Here is a 14,410-nt window from a genome sequence, read left to right as displayed (position 1 = left end):
GGTAACCTTTAACCCCCCCTCAGGGGTTACAAAGTAGAAGAGCCACAGCTTATGCAGCAGTAGTGGTGCACAAGTCAAAGGTTGCTCTTTTAATTTGGCTCCTTGCACACGCTGAATGGAACACGTATAACATTTAGCCCTTTATACAGTCAAACTGTGTTGGAGGCGCGAGTTCCCTTTGTAATGAGACGCAGCACAGATGTCAAGAATCCCACCTTGGTGCTGGGTGCAGCCTCCTGAGCGTTGTTATTTGCTGTACAGGAGTCTGCGCTGTCGTGTTATCCCCTGGCCTAGCGCTGTTAGCGCTGCCCATCTTCTGACCTCATTTAATGTTGGCTGGTGCGGTTCGCGATGCCCATGAATCACAGCCCCGCAGTGTATTGACATAGTTAAAACACTGCGGGGCTGGGATTCATGGCCTGGCGCAGTACATATGTTCGCCTCTCGCTTGGGTTCTTACACCTGCTTCAGACTATGTGGCGTCAGCTGATCCCTTATCGCATGCCACGGCCATGAAGCCGCACAGTCTGAAGAAGGCGGAAGGAGATGAGGGACAGGCGAACTGATGCACTGCTCATGCCCATCAAACACACCCTCGCAGTCCCAAGAAATAAGACACCGAGGGGCGTTGTGTGGGTCAGGGCGGCCGCAGAGGCGCAGGCAGCCAAACAATGATGCCAGAAGACGGGCAGCGCTACCAAGGGGGTTGCAGCGTGTCATTACAAAGGAAAGTCACACCACCGGGACGGTTAAATGGTCACACAGAGGACACATTTTAGACGTGTTTTCCGTTCCACATGTGCGAGGAGAATACGTTTATGAGCCACCTTGCACACATGCAGCATTACCGCTGTACAAGGTGGCCTTAAAAACGTACAAACGCCTGGGGGAGGGGGGACAGGTTCCCTTCAATTTCAGTTCTGGTGTCTGCGTGGCTTTTGCAGGACACGATGCCGGCTGCACAGCAGGGGAACAGCTGGCGGTGCTGAACCCCACTGACACATTGGCGAGGTGTTTTTCTCTGTGCAGCTAGCAGTACCGGGCCCCAACTGGCGGTGTTGGAGCCCGGGGTCAGCAGGAGGAGGAGAGGGAGCAGAGTGTAGGCCGAAGCCTGCACTGGCGGCAGCTTTGGGTCTGTTGTGCCTGCGTGGCTGTTGCAGGACACGTTGCCGGCTGCACAGCAGGGGAACAGCTGGCGGTGCTGAACCCCACTGACACATTGGCGAGGTGTTTTTCTCTGTGCAGCTAGCAGTACCGGGCCCCAACTGGCGGTGTTGGAGCCCGGGCTCTGCAGGGGGAGCAGAGTGTAGGCCGAAGCCTAATCGAACCAATTTCAAAGGTAACCTTTAACCCCCCCTCAGGGGTTACAAAGTAGAAGAGCCACAGCTTATGCAGCAGTAGTGGTGCACAAGTCAAAGGTTGCTCTTTTAATTTGGCTCCTTGCACACGCTGAATGGAACACGTATAACATTTAGCCCTTTATACAGTCAAACTGTGTTGGAGGCGCGAGTTCCCTTTGTAATGAGACGCAGCACAGATGTCAAGAATCCCACCTTGGTGCTGGGTGCAGCCTCCTGAGCGTTGTTATTTGCTGTACAGGAGTCTGCGCTGTCGTGTTATCCCCTGGCCTAGCGCTGTTAGCGCTGCCCATCTTCTGACCTCATTTAATGTTGGCTGGTGCGGTTCGCGATGCCCATGAATCACAGCCCCGCAGTGTATTGACATAGTTAAAACACTGCGGGGCTGGGATTCATGGCCTGGCGCAGTACATATGTTCGCCTCTCGCTTGGGTTCTTACACCTGCTTCAGACTATGTGGCGTCAGCTGATCCCTTATCGCATGCCACGGCCATGAAGCCGCACAGTCTGAAGAAGGCGGAAGGAGATGAGGGACAGGCGAACTGATGCACTGCTCATGCCCATCAAACACACCCTCGCAGTCCCAAGAAATAAGACACCGAGGGGCGTTGTGTGGGTCAGGGCGGCCGCAGAGGCGCAGGCAGCCAAACAATGATGCCAGAAGACGGGCAGCGCTACCAAGGGGGTTGCAGCGTGTCATTACAAAGGAAAGTCACACCACCGGGACGGTTAAATGGTCACACAGAGGACACATTTTAGACGTGTTTTCCGTTCCACATGTGCGAGGAGAATACGTTTATGAGCCACCTTGCACACATGCAGCATTACCGCTGTACAAGGTGGCCTTAAAAACGTACAAACGCCTGGGGGAGGGGGGACAGGTTCCCTTCAATTTCAGTTCTGGTGTCTGCGTGGCTTTTGCAGGACACGATGCCGGCTGCACAGCAGGGGAACAGCTGGCGGTGCTGAACCCCACTGACACATTGGCGAGGTGTTTTTCTCTGTGCAGCTAGCAGTACCGGGCCCCAACTGGCGGTGTTGGAGCCCGGGGTCAGCAGGAGGAGGAGAGGGAGCAGAGTGTAGGCCGAAGCCTGCACTGGCGGCAGCTTTGGGTCTGTTGTGCCTGCGTGGCTGTTGCAGGACACGTTGCCGGCTGCACAGCAGGGGAACAGCTGGTGGTGCTGAACCCCACTGACACATTGGCGAGGTGTTTTTCTCTGTGCAGCTAGCAGTACCGGGCCCCAACTGGCGGTGTTGGAGCCCGGGCTCTGCAGGGGGAGCAGAGTGTAGGCCGAAGCCTAATCGAACCAATTTCAAAGGTAACCTTTAACCCCCCCTCAGGGGTTACAAAGTAGAAGAGCCACAGCTTATGCAGCAGTAGTGGTGCACAAGTCAAAGGTTGCTCTTTTAATTTGGCTCCTTGCACACGCTGAATGGAACACGTATAACATTTAGCCCTTTATACAGTCAAACTGTGTTGGAGGCGCGAGTTCCCTTTGTAATGAGACGCAGCACAGATGTCAAGAATCCCACCTTGGTGCTGGGTGCAGCCTCCTGAGCGTTGTTATTTGCTGTACAGGAGTCTGCGCTGTCGTGTTATCCCCTGGCCTAGCGCTGTTAGCGCTGCCCATCTTCTGACCTCATTTAATGTTGGCTGGTGCGGTTCGCGATGCCCATGAATCACAGCCCCGCAGTGTATTGACATAGTTAAAACACTGCGGGGCTGGGATTCATGGCCTGGCGCAGTACATATGTTCGCCTCTCGCTTGGGTTCTTACACCTGCTTCAGACTATGTGGCGTCAGCTGATCCCTTATCGCATGCCACGGCCATGAAGCCGCACAGTCTGAAGAAGGCGGAAGGAGATGAGGGACAGGCGAACTGATGCACTGCTCATGCCCATCAAACACACCCTTGCAGTCCCAAGAAATAAGACACCGAGGGGCGTTGTGTGGGTCAGGGCGGCCGCAGAGGCGCAGGCAGCCAAACAATGATGCCAGAAGACGGGCAGCGCTACCAAGGGGGTTGCAGCGTGTCATTACAAAGGAAAGTCACACCACCGGGACGGTTAAATGGTCACACAGAGGACACATTTTAGACGTGTTTTCCGTTCCACATGTGCGAGGAGAATACGTTTATGAGCCACCTTGCACACATGCAGCATTACCGCTGTACAAGGTGGCCTTAAAAACGTACAAACGCCTGGGGGAGGGGGGACAGGTTCCCTTCAATTTCAGTTCTGGTGTCTGCGTGGCTTTTGCAGGACACGATGCCGGCTGCACAGCAGGGGAACAGCTGGCGGTGCTGAACCCCACTGACACATTGGCGAGGTGTTTTTCTCTGTGCAGCTAGCAGTACCGGGCCCCAACTGGCGGTGTTGGAGCCCGGGGTCAGCAGGAGGAGGAGAGGGAGCAGAGTGTAGGCCGAAGCCTGCACTGGCGGCAGCTTTGGGTCTGTTGTGCCTGCGTGGCTGTTGCAGGACACGTTGCCGGCTGCACAGCAGGGGAACAGCTGGCGGTGCTGAACCCCACTGACACATTGGCGAGGTGTTTTTCTCTGTGCAGCTAGCAGTACCGGGCCCCAACTGGCGGTGTTGGAGCCCGGGCTCTGCAGGGGGAGCAGAGTGTAGGCCGAAGCCTAATCGAACCAATTTCAAAGGTAACCTTTAACCCCCCCTCAGGGGTTACAAAGTAGAAGAGCCACAGCTTATGCAGCAGTAGTGGTGCACAAGTCAAAGGTTGCTCTTTTAATTTGGCTCCTTGCACACGCTGAATGGAACACGTATAACATTTAGCCCTTTATACAGTCAAACTGTGTTGGAGGCGCGAGTTCCCTTTGTAATGAGACGCAGCACAGATGTCAAGAATCCCACCTTGGTGCTGGGTGCAGCCTCCTGAGCGTTGTTATTTGCTGTACAGGAGTCTGCGCTGTCGTGTTATCCCCTGGCCTAGCGCTGTTAGCGCTGCCCATCATCTGACCTCATTTAATGTTGGCTGGTGCGGTTCGCGATGCCCATGAATCACAGCCCCGCAGTGTATTGACATAGTTAAAACACTGCGGGGCTGGGATTCATGGCCTGGCGCAATACATATGTTCGCCTCTCGCTTGGGTTCTTACACCTGCTTCAGACTATGTGGCGTCAGCTGATCCCTTATCGCATGCCACGGCCATGAAGCCGCACAGTCTGAAGAAGGCGGAAGGAGATGAGGGACAGGCGAACTGATGCACTGCTCATGCCCATCAAACACACCCTCGCAGTCCCAAGAAATAAGACACCGAGGGGCGTTGTGTGGGTCAGGGCGGCCGCAGAGGCGCAGGCAGCCAAACAATGATGCCAGAAGACGGGCAGCGCTACCAAGGGGGTTGCAGCGTGTCATTACAAAGGAAAGTCACACCACCGGGACGGTTAAATGGTCACACAGAGGACACATTTTAGACGTGTTTTCCGTTCCACATGTGCGAGGAGAATACGTTTATGAGCCACCTTGCACACATGCAGCATTACCGCTGTACAAGGTGGCCTTAAAAACGTACAAACGCCTGGGGGAGGGGGGACAGGTTCCCTTCAATTTCAGTTCTGGTGTCTGCGTGGCTTTTGCAGGACACGTTGCCGGCTGCACAGCAGGGGAACAGCTGGCGGTGCTGAACACCACTGACACATTGGCGAGGTGTTTTTCTCTGTGCAGCTAGCACATCTGGGCCCCAACTGGCGGTGTTAGAGCCCAGGGTCAGCAGGAGGAGCAGGGGGAGCGGAGTGTAGGCCGAAGCCTGCACTGGAGCAAGTTGAAAGGAAACCTTTAACCCCCCCCCCCAGGCGTTTGTAGCTGGAAGAGCCATCGTGTACAGCACTAATGCTGGAAAAGGTAAACTTAGCTCTTTTAATTATGGTCCTTGCAGATGCTGAACCTAACACTTATGAAATGTGTCCCCTCACAGCGTTCAACCGTCCGGTAGGTGGAACTTTCCTTTGTCATGTGACGCAGCACAGCCGTCATTTTTACCCCCTTGTCGCCGTGCGCCGCCTCCTCAGCGTTGTTTGAATCTGTCCCGGAGCCTGCGCTGTTAGGTTACCCCTTGGCCATGCACACATTTTGCGCTGCCCGTCTTCTGACATCATTTGCTGTCAGGCTGGCTGCGCCTGTGCGGGTGCGCTGTCCGAGATTCAGCCTCGCGGTGTCGGCTAATGTAATCCCACCGCGGGCCTGGGATCCGTGTCCATGCGCAGTGCATATCCTCGCCTCTCACTCCCCTCCCTACGGCTTCTTAAGACTGTGCGGTGTCACGGCCATGGCATGCTATTAGGGATCAGCTGACACCGAACAGTCTTTAGAAGCCGTAGGGAGGGGAGTGAGAGGCGAGGATATGCACTGCGCATGGACACGGATCCCAGGCCCGCGGTGGGATTACATTAGACGACACCGCGAGGCTGAATCTCGGACAGCGCACCCGCACAGGCGCAGCCAGCCTGACAGCAAATGATGTCAGAAGACGGGCAGCGCAAAATGTGTGCATGGCCAAGGGGTAACCTAACAGCGCAGGCTCCGGGACAGATTCAAACAACGCTGAGGAGGCGGCGCACGGCGACAAGGGGGTAAAAATGACGGCTGTGCTGCGTCACATGACAAAGGAAAGTTCCACCTACCGGACGGTTGTACGCTGTGAGGGGACACATTTCATAAGTGTTAGGTTCAGCATCTGCAAGGAGCACCACGAAAAGAGGCACTTTTTCCCTTTGCATCATTACTGCTGCACAAGGTGGCTCCTTCAGTAACAAACGCCTGGGGGGGGGGGGACAGGTTCCCTTAAATTTAACTTGTTGTGCCTGCGTGGCGGTCGCAGTACACATTGCCGTATACACAGCAGGGGAACAGCTGGCGATGCTGAACCCCACTAACACATTGGCGAGGTGTTTGGCTCTGTGCGTACAGCACTTCTGGACGGCAACTGGCGGTGTTGGAGCCCAGGGACAGGTGGAGGAGGAGGAGGTTGGAGGAGGTAGGAGGGATTGCCACACACACAGCAGGGGAACAGCTGACGTTACTGAACCCCAATAACAGAGGAGGGACTGTTGACTGTGCGTACAGCACTTCTGGACGGCAACTGGCGGTGTTGGAGCCCAGGGGCAGGTGGAGGAGGAGGAGGTTGGAGGAGGTAGGAGGGATTGCCACACACACAGCAGGGGAACAGCTGACGTTACTGAACCCCAATAACAGAGGAGGGACTGTTGACTGTGCGTACAGCACTTCTGGACGGCAACTGGCGGTGTTGAAGCCCAGGGGCAGGTGGAGGAGGAGGAGGTTGGAGGAGGTAGGAGGGATTGCCACACACACAGCAGGGGAACAGCTGACGTTACTGAACCCCAATAACAGAGGAGGGACTGTTGACTGTGCGTACAGCACTTCTGGACGGCAACTGGCGGTGTTGAAGCCCAGGGGCAGGTGGAGGAGGAGGAGGTTGGAGGAGGTAGGAGGGATTGCCACACACACAGCAGGGGAACAGCTGACGTTACTGAACCCCAATAACAGAGGAGGGACTGTTGACTGTGCGTACAGCACTTCTGGACGGCAACTGGCGGTGTTGGAGCCCAGGGGCAGGTGGAGGAGGAGGAGGTTGGAGGAGGTAGGAGGGATTGCCACACACACAGCAGGGGAACAGCTGACGTTACTGAACCCCAATAACAGAGGAGGGACTGTTGACTGTGCATACAGCACTTCTGGACGGCAACTGGCGGTGTTGAAGCCCAGGGGCAGGTGGAGGAGGAGGAGGTTGGAGGAGGTAGGAGGGATTGCCACACACACAGCAGGGGAACAGCTGACGTTACTGAACCCCAATAACAGAGGAGGGACTGTTGACTGTGCGTACAGCACTTCTGGACGGCAACTGGCGGTGTTGGAGCCCAGGGGCAGGTGGAGGAGGAGGAGGTTGGAGGAGGTAGGAGGGATTGCCACACACACAGCAGGGGAACAGCTGACGTTACTGAACCCCAATAACAGAGGAGCGACTGTTGACTGTGCGTACAGCACTTCTGGACGGCAACTGGCGGTGTTGGAGCCCAGGGACAGGTGGAGGAGGAGGAGGTTGGAGGAGGTAGGAGGGATTGCCACACACACAGCAGGGGAACAGCTGACGTTACTGAACCCCAATAACAGAGGAGGGACTGTTGACTGTGCGTACAGCACTTCTGGACGGCAACTGGCGGTGTTGGAGCCCAGGGGCAGGTGGAGGAGGAGGAGGTTGGAGGAGGTAGGAGGGATTGCCACATACACAGCAGGGGAACAGCTGACGTTACTGAACCCCAATAACAGAGGAGCGACTGTTGACTGTGCGTACAGCACTTCTGGACGGCAACTGGCGGTGTTGGAGCCCAGGGACAGGTGGAGGAGGAGGAGGTTGGAGGAGGTAGGAGGGATTGCCACACACACAGCAGGGGAACAGCTGACGTTACTGAACCCCAATAACAGAGGAGGGACTGTTGACTGTGCGTACAGCACTTCTGGACGGCAACTGGCGGTGTTGGAGCCCAGGGGCAGGTGGAGGAGGAGGAGGTTGGAGGAGGTAGGAGGGATTGCCACACACACAGCAGGGGAACAGCTGACGTTACTGAACCCCAATAACAGAGGAGCGACTGTTGACTGTGCGTACAGCACTTCTGGACGGCAACTGGCGGTGTTGAAGCCCAGGGGCAGGTGGAGGAGGAGGAGGTTGGAGGAGGTAGGAGGGATTGCCACACACACAGCAGGGGAATAGCTGACGTTACTGAACCCCAATAACAGAGGAGGGACTGTTGACTGTGCGTACAGCACTTCTGGACGGCAACTGGCGGTGTTGAAGCCCAGGGGCAGGTGGAGGAGGAGGAGGTTGGAGGAGGTAGGAGGGATTGCCACACACACAGCAGGGGAACAGCTGACGTTACTGAACCCCAATAACAGAGGAGGGACTGTTGACTGTGCGTACAGCACTTCTGGACGGCAACTGGCGGTGTTGGAGCCCAGGGGCAGGTGGAGGAGGAGGAGGTTGGAGGAGGTAGGAGGGATTGCCACACACACAGCAGGGGAACAGCTGACGTTACTGAACCCCAATAACAGAGGAGCGACTGTTGACTGTGCGTACAGCACTTCTGGACGGCAACTGGCGGTGTTGGAGCCCAGGGACAGGTGGAGGAGGAGGAGGTTGGAGGAGGTAGGAGGGATTGCCACACACACAGCAGGGGAACAGCTGACGTTACTGAACCCCAATAACAGAGGAGGGACTGTTGACTGTGCGTACAGCACTTCTGGACGGCAACTGGCGGTGTTGGAGCCCAGGGGCAGGTGGAGGAGGAGGAGGTTGGAGGAGGTAGGAGGGATTGCCACACACACAGCAGGGGAACAGCTGACGTTACTGAACCCCAATAACAGAGGAGCGACTGTTGACTGTGCGTACAGCACTTCTGGACGGCAACTGGCGGTGTTGGAGCCCAGGGACAGGTGGAGGAGGAGGAGGTTGGAGGAGGTAGGAGGGATTGCCACACACACAGCAGGGGAACAGCTGACGTTACTGAACCCCAATAACAGAGGAGGGACTGTTGACTGTGCGTACAGCACTTCTGGACGGCAACTGGCGGTGTTGGAGCCCAGGGGCAGGTGGAGGAGGAGGAGGTTGGAGGAGGTAGGAGGGATTGCCACACACACAGCAGGGGAACAGCTGACGTTACTGAACCCCAATAACAGAGGAGGGACTGTTGACTGTGCGTACAGCACTTCTGGACGGCAACTGGCGGTGTTGAAGCCCAGGGGCAGGTGGAGGAGGAGGAGGTTGGAGGAGGTAGGAGGGATTGCCACACACACAGCAGGGGAACAGCTGACGTTACTGAACCCCAATAACAGAGGAGGGACTGTTGACTGTGCGTACAGCACTTCTGGACGGCAACTGGCGGTGTTGGAGCCCAGGGGCAGGTGGAGGAGGAGGAGGTTGGAGGAGGTAGGAGGGATTGCCACACACACAGCAGGGGAACAGCTGACGTTACTGAACCCCAATAACAGAGGAGGGACTGTTGACTGTGCGTACAGCACTTCTGGACGGCAACTGGCGGTGTTGGAGCCCAGGGACAGGTGGAGGAGGAGGAGGTTGGAGGAGGTAGGAGGGATTGCCACACACACAGCAGGGGAACAGCTGACGTTACTGAACCCCAATAACAGAGGAGCGACTGTTGACTGTGCGTACAGCACTTCTGGACGGCAACTGGCGGTGTTGGAGCCCAGGGGCAGGTGGAGGAGGAGGAGGTTGGAGGAGGTAGGAGGGATTGCCACACACACAGCAGGGGAACAGCTGACGTTACTGAACCCCAATAACAGAGGAGGGACTGTTGACTGTGCGTACAGCACTTCTGGACAGCAACTGGCGGTGTTGGAGCCCAGGGACAGGTGGAGGAGGAGGAGGTTGGAGGAGGTAGGAGGGATTGCCACACACACAGCAGGGGAACAGCTGACGTTACTGAACCCCAATAACAGAGGAGCGACTGTTGACTGTGCGTACAGCACTTCTGGACGGCAACTGGCGGTGTTGGAGCCCAGGGACAGGTGGAAAAGCAGAGGAACACAATGTAGGCCGAAGCCTGAGAAAGTCGAAAGGGAACCTTTAACCCCCCCCCAAGGCGTTTGTAGCTGAAAGAGCCAGCTTGTGCAGCACAAAAGATGCAAAAGGAAAAGGTGGCTCTTTTCATCATGCTCCTTGCAAACACAGAACTAAACACTTATAAAATGTGTCCCCTGCAACCGTAAAACCGTCCCGGAGGTGGGACTTTCCTTCGTAATGTGACGCAGCACAGCCGTCATTCCTACCCCCCCGGCGCCGCGCACCGGCTCCTCAGCGTTGTTTTATTCCGTCCCGGAGCCTGCGCTGTTATGTTATCCCGTGGCCAGGCACACTTAGCGCTGCCCGTCTTCTGGCATCATTTGGTGTCAGGATGGCTGCGCCTGTGCGGCCGCGCTGGCAGAGAGCCCGCCTCGCAGTGTCTTCTGATTTAATCCCACTGGGGGCCTGGGATCCATGGACATGCGCAGTGCATATCCTCGCCTCTCACTCCCCTCCCTACGGCTTCTTAAGACTGTGCGGTGTCACGGCCGTGGCATGCTATTAGGGACCAGCTGACACCGAACAGTCTGAAGAAGCCATAGGGAAATGAGTGAGAGGTGGAGGCGAGGATATGCACTGCGCATGTCCATGGATCCCAGGCCCCCAGTGGGATTAAATCAGAAGACACTGCGAGGCGGGCTCTCTGCCAGCGCGGCCGCACAGGCGCAGCCATCCTGACACCAAATGATGCCAGAAGACGGGCAGCGCTAAGTGTGCCTGGCCACGGGATAACATAACAGCGCAGGCTCCGGGACGGAATAAAACAACGCTGAGGAGCCGGTGCGCGGCGCCGTGGGGGTAAGAATGACGGCTGTGCTGCGTCACATTACGAAGGAAAGTCCCACCTCCGTGGACACATTTTATAAGTGTTAAGTTCTGCGTGTGCAAGGAGCTAAACAAAAATAGCTACCTTTTCCTTGTGCAGCATTACTGCTGCACAAGGTGGCTCTTTCAGTAACAAACGCCTTGGGGGGGGGGGACAGATTCCCTTACATTTCAGTTGTTGTGTCAGCGTGGCGGTCGCATGACACATTGCCGGCTACACAGCTGGGGATCAGCTGACGTTACTGAAACCCAATAACACTGGGTCGTATGTTTTGACTGTGCAGACGGCACTTCTGAGCCTCAACTGGCGGTGTTGGAGCACAGGAATTTAAGTTCAGGTGGTAGAAAGATGAACACAACAGGAGACCTGGATAACGTATACAGTGACCTAATTATTTAATCAGGAGGAGGAGTGGCAAATTCCTGCGAGATCCAGGCCTTGTTCATTTTCAGGAAAGTAAGCCGGTCAACGTTATCGGAGGATAGTCGCATGCGACGGTCAGTTAGTACACCACCTGCAGCACTAAAGACACGTTCCGATAATACACTGGCCGCAGGGCAAGACAGCACCTCCAATGCATACTGGCTTAGCTCTGGCCATGTATCCAGCTTTGAGACCCAAAACTTGAAAGGGGAAGAGCCGTCTGGGAGTACAGCAAGAGGGCAAGACATGTAGTCTGTCACCATCTGACGGAACCGTTGCCTCCTGCTGACTGGAGCCGTCTGTGATGGTGTAGACTTTTGTGGGGGGCACAGAAAACTGTGCCACAGTTGGGCCATACTGGTCTTGCCTTGGGCAGAGGCACTGCTTCTGCTCCCTCTTTGTGCAGAGCCTCCTCCACTGCCTGGACGCACTGAGCTGCTTTGTAATGCACTAGCAGCACTTCTCTCAGTTGGAATGGAGAAGATGATGGAATTGACCAGTGTGTCTTGGTACTCCCGCATTTTTCGCTCCCGGTTCAACGGTGTGATGAGGCTTTCTACGTTGTCCCGGTAGCGAGGATCGAGGAGGGTGAACACCCAATAATCAGACATGTTGAGAATGTGGGCGATGCGGCGGTCGTTTCTCAGGCACTGCAGCATGTAATCCACCATGTGCTGCAGACTGCCAACTGCCCAAGAAACGCTGTCCCCTGCTGGAGGCGTGATCTCTGCCTGCTCGTCATCACCCCACCCTCGCTGTACACACTGAGTACTGGACAATACGGTAACTCCCTCCTCTGGACGGACGTCTTCCTCCTCCATTGACTCCTCCTCATCCTCCTCACAAACTGTCCCCTGCCTACGCGTTTGTGAGGAACCACGTGGCGCTGACTGTCCAGAAGATGATGGAAATGGTGAATCCTCATCCTCCACCTCTTCCACAACATCATCCCTTAGCGCTTGCAGTGATTTTTCAAGCAGGCAGATAAGGGGGACAGTCATGCTGACTAGTGCATCATCTGCACTCGCCATCCGCGTGGAATAATCAAAGGGACGCAAAACCTGGCAGACGTCATTCATAGTGGCCCACTCTGTGGTTGTGAAGTCTGTACGGCGCTGACTGCGACTTTTTTGCGCCTGAAGCAGCTGGTACTCCATTACAGCATGCTGCTGCTCACACAACCGCTCCAACATATGTAACGTGGAATTCCACCTGGTAGGTAGGTCACATATGATGCGATGTTCCGGCAGGCGGTGTCGGCGCTGCAGAGCCGCAATGCGCGCTTTTGCCGTGCTGGAACGCCGCAAGTGAGCACACTCTAGGCGGACCTTGTGCAGCAGTGCATCAAGATCCGGATAGTCCCTCAAAAAGCTCTGCACAACCAAATTGAGCACATGTGCCAGACATGGGATGTGAGTGAGGTTGCCGAGGCCCAGAGCTGCCACCAGATTTCGGCCATTATCACACACTACCATGCCTGGCTGGAGATTCGCTGGCACAAACCACACATCGCTCTCCTGCTTGATGGCATTCCAGAGCTCCTGCGCTGTGTGGCTACGATTCCCCAAAAAAATTAATTTCAAGACGGCCTGTTGACGTTTGGCCACGGCTGTGCTCATGTCGGTCGTACACGTTCATCACGGGCCCATGTGGAGGTGGACTGTGACGGCTCCTGCAGCGATGATTCTGAGGAACTGGTGTAAGAGGAGGAGTCAATGCGTACAGAATGGATTCCTGCAATCCTTGGAGTGGGCAGGACACGTCCTGCGCCACTCGCACGGTCTGTACCTGGCTCAACGACATTAACCCAATGGGCAGTGAGGGAAAGGTATCGCCCCTGTCCATGTTGACTGGTCCACGCATCGGTGGTGAGGTGGACCTTGCTACTGACGGCGTTCAGAAGCGCGTGTTTTATGTGTCCCTCCACATGCTTGTGCAGGGCAGGGACGGCTTGCCTGCTGAAGTAAAAGCGGCTGGGCACATTGTACTGTGGGACTGCCAATGACATCAAGTCACGGAAGCTGTCAGTCTCCACCAGCCTGAATGACAGCATTTCCAGTGACAGCAGTTTGGCAATGCCTGCAGTCAGAGCCTGTGCTCGTGGGTGGTTTGACGAGAAAGGCCGCCTTTTCTCCCATGCCTGTACTACCGATGGCTGTAGACTGGGCTGGGAGTGTGTGGATGACTGGGAAAGTGGTGCTGCGGGTGGAATTACAGCGGGTCTCTGGACAACAGGGCCAGAGGTTCTTCCACGGCGATCCTGGGAGGAAGCCGAACCAGCTGCGTGTGAGCTAGAGGAAGAGGCAACACGAGCTGAAGGGGTGGTAGCTGCCGCTGTTGGTTGGCCTACCTCTTCAGTGTGTTTTTCTAACTCCGCCGGGTGCCTGTTGCGCACATGTTTCCACATGTTGGAGGTATTGAGGTTGCTGACATTTCGACCTCTTTTGACTTTTTGATGACACACGTTGCATCTGACATAGCAAATGTCATCTGCAACTGTGTCAAAAAAGGACCAGGCACTGCAAGTCTTGGGAGCGCCCTTTTTGGCTTTTGGAAGAGACATGCTCCTAACGGGTGCCAAAGCGGAGGCTGCAGGATCCGCAGTCTTCCCCCTCCCTCTCCCTCTTTGGGCCGTACGGGGAATCTCTTCCTCAGAGCTGCTCCCACCACCTTCCTGTCCCTCACGCCAAGATGGGTCGAGGACCTCATCATCTACACTACCCTCTGCCCCCAACTGCTCCTCCTGGGTAGTCTCAGCAGCAGAGCACGCACCAGTAAGTGGCACCTGAGTGTCATCATCAGCTGATGCGGCCTGCGATGTGGTGACCGGAGCCACTGGCCCACCCGCCTCTTCAGAGGAAGACAGAAAAAGCTGTTGGGCATCACTGCACCCTGCCTCTTCTTCCATTTCTCCAATGCTGCTTGGCTGGCCCCCTGTTTCCAAGCCAAGAGATTCAGAGAACAGAAGTAGAGACGGCTCCTGTCCTGGGCTCTCTGTCTGCCTGGGCAATTTGGCAGGTGGTGAAGAGACAGATGGCTGCTCTCCAGTGCTCTGTGTCTGAGAGGATGTGGCACTAATGGAAATTGATGCATTAGCTGCCATCCATCCGACAACAGCTTCAATTTGGTCTTGACGCAGCAGCGGTGTACGGCGCTCTGACACAAAGCTGCGCATGAACGACTGTTGCCTG

Source organism: Ranitomeya variabilis, chromosome 4, assembly GCF_051348905.1.
Source record: "Ranitomeya variabilis isolate aRanVar5 chromosome 4, aRanVar5.hap1, whole genome shotgun sequence".
Classification (NCBI taxonomy): Eukaryota; Metazoa; Chordata; class Amphibia; order Anura; family Dendrobatidae; genus Ranitomeya; species Ranitomeya variabilis.
The sequence above is the reverse complement of the archived record's forward strand: the minus strand, read 5'-3'. Positions refer to the sequence as shown.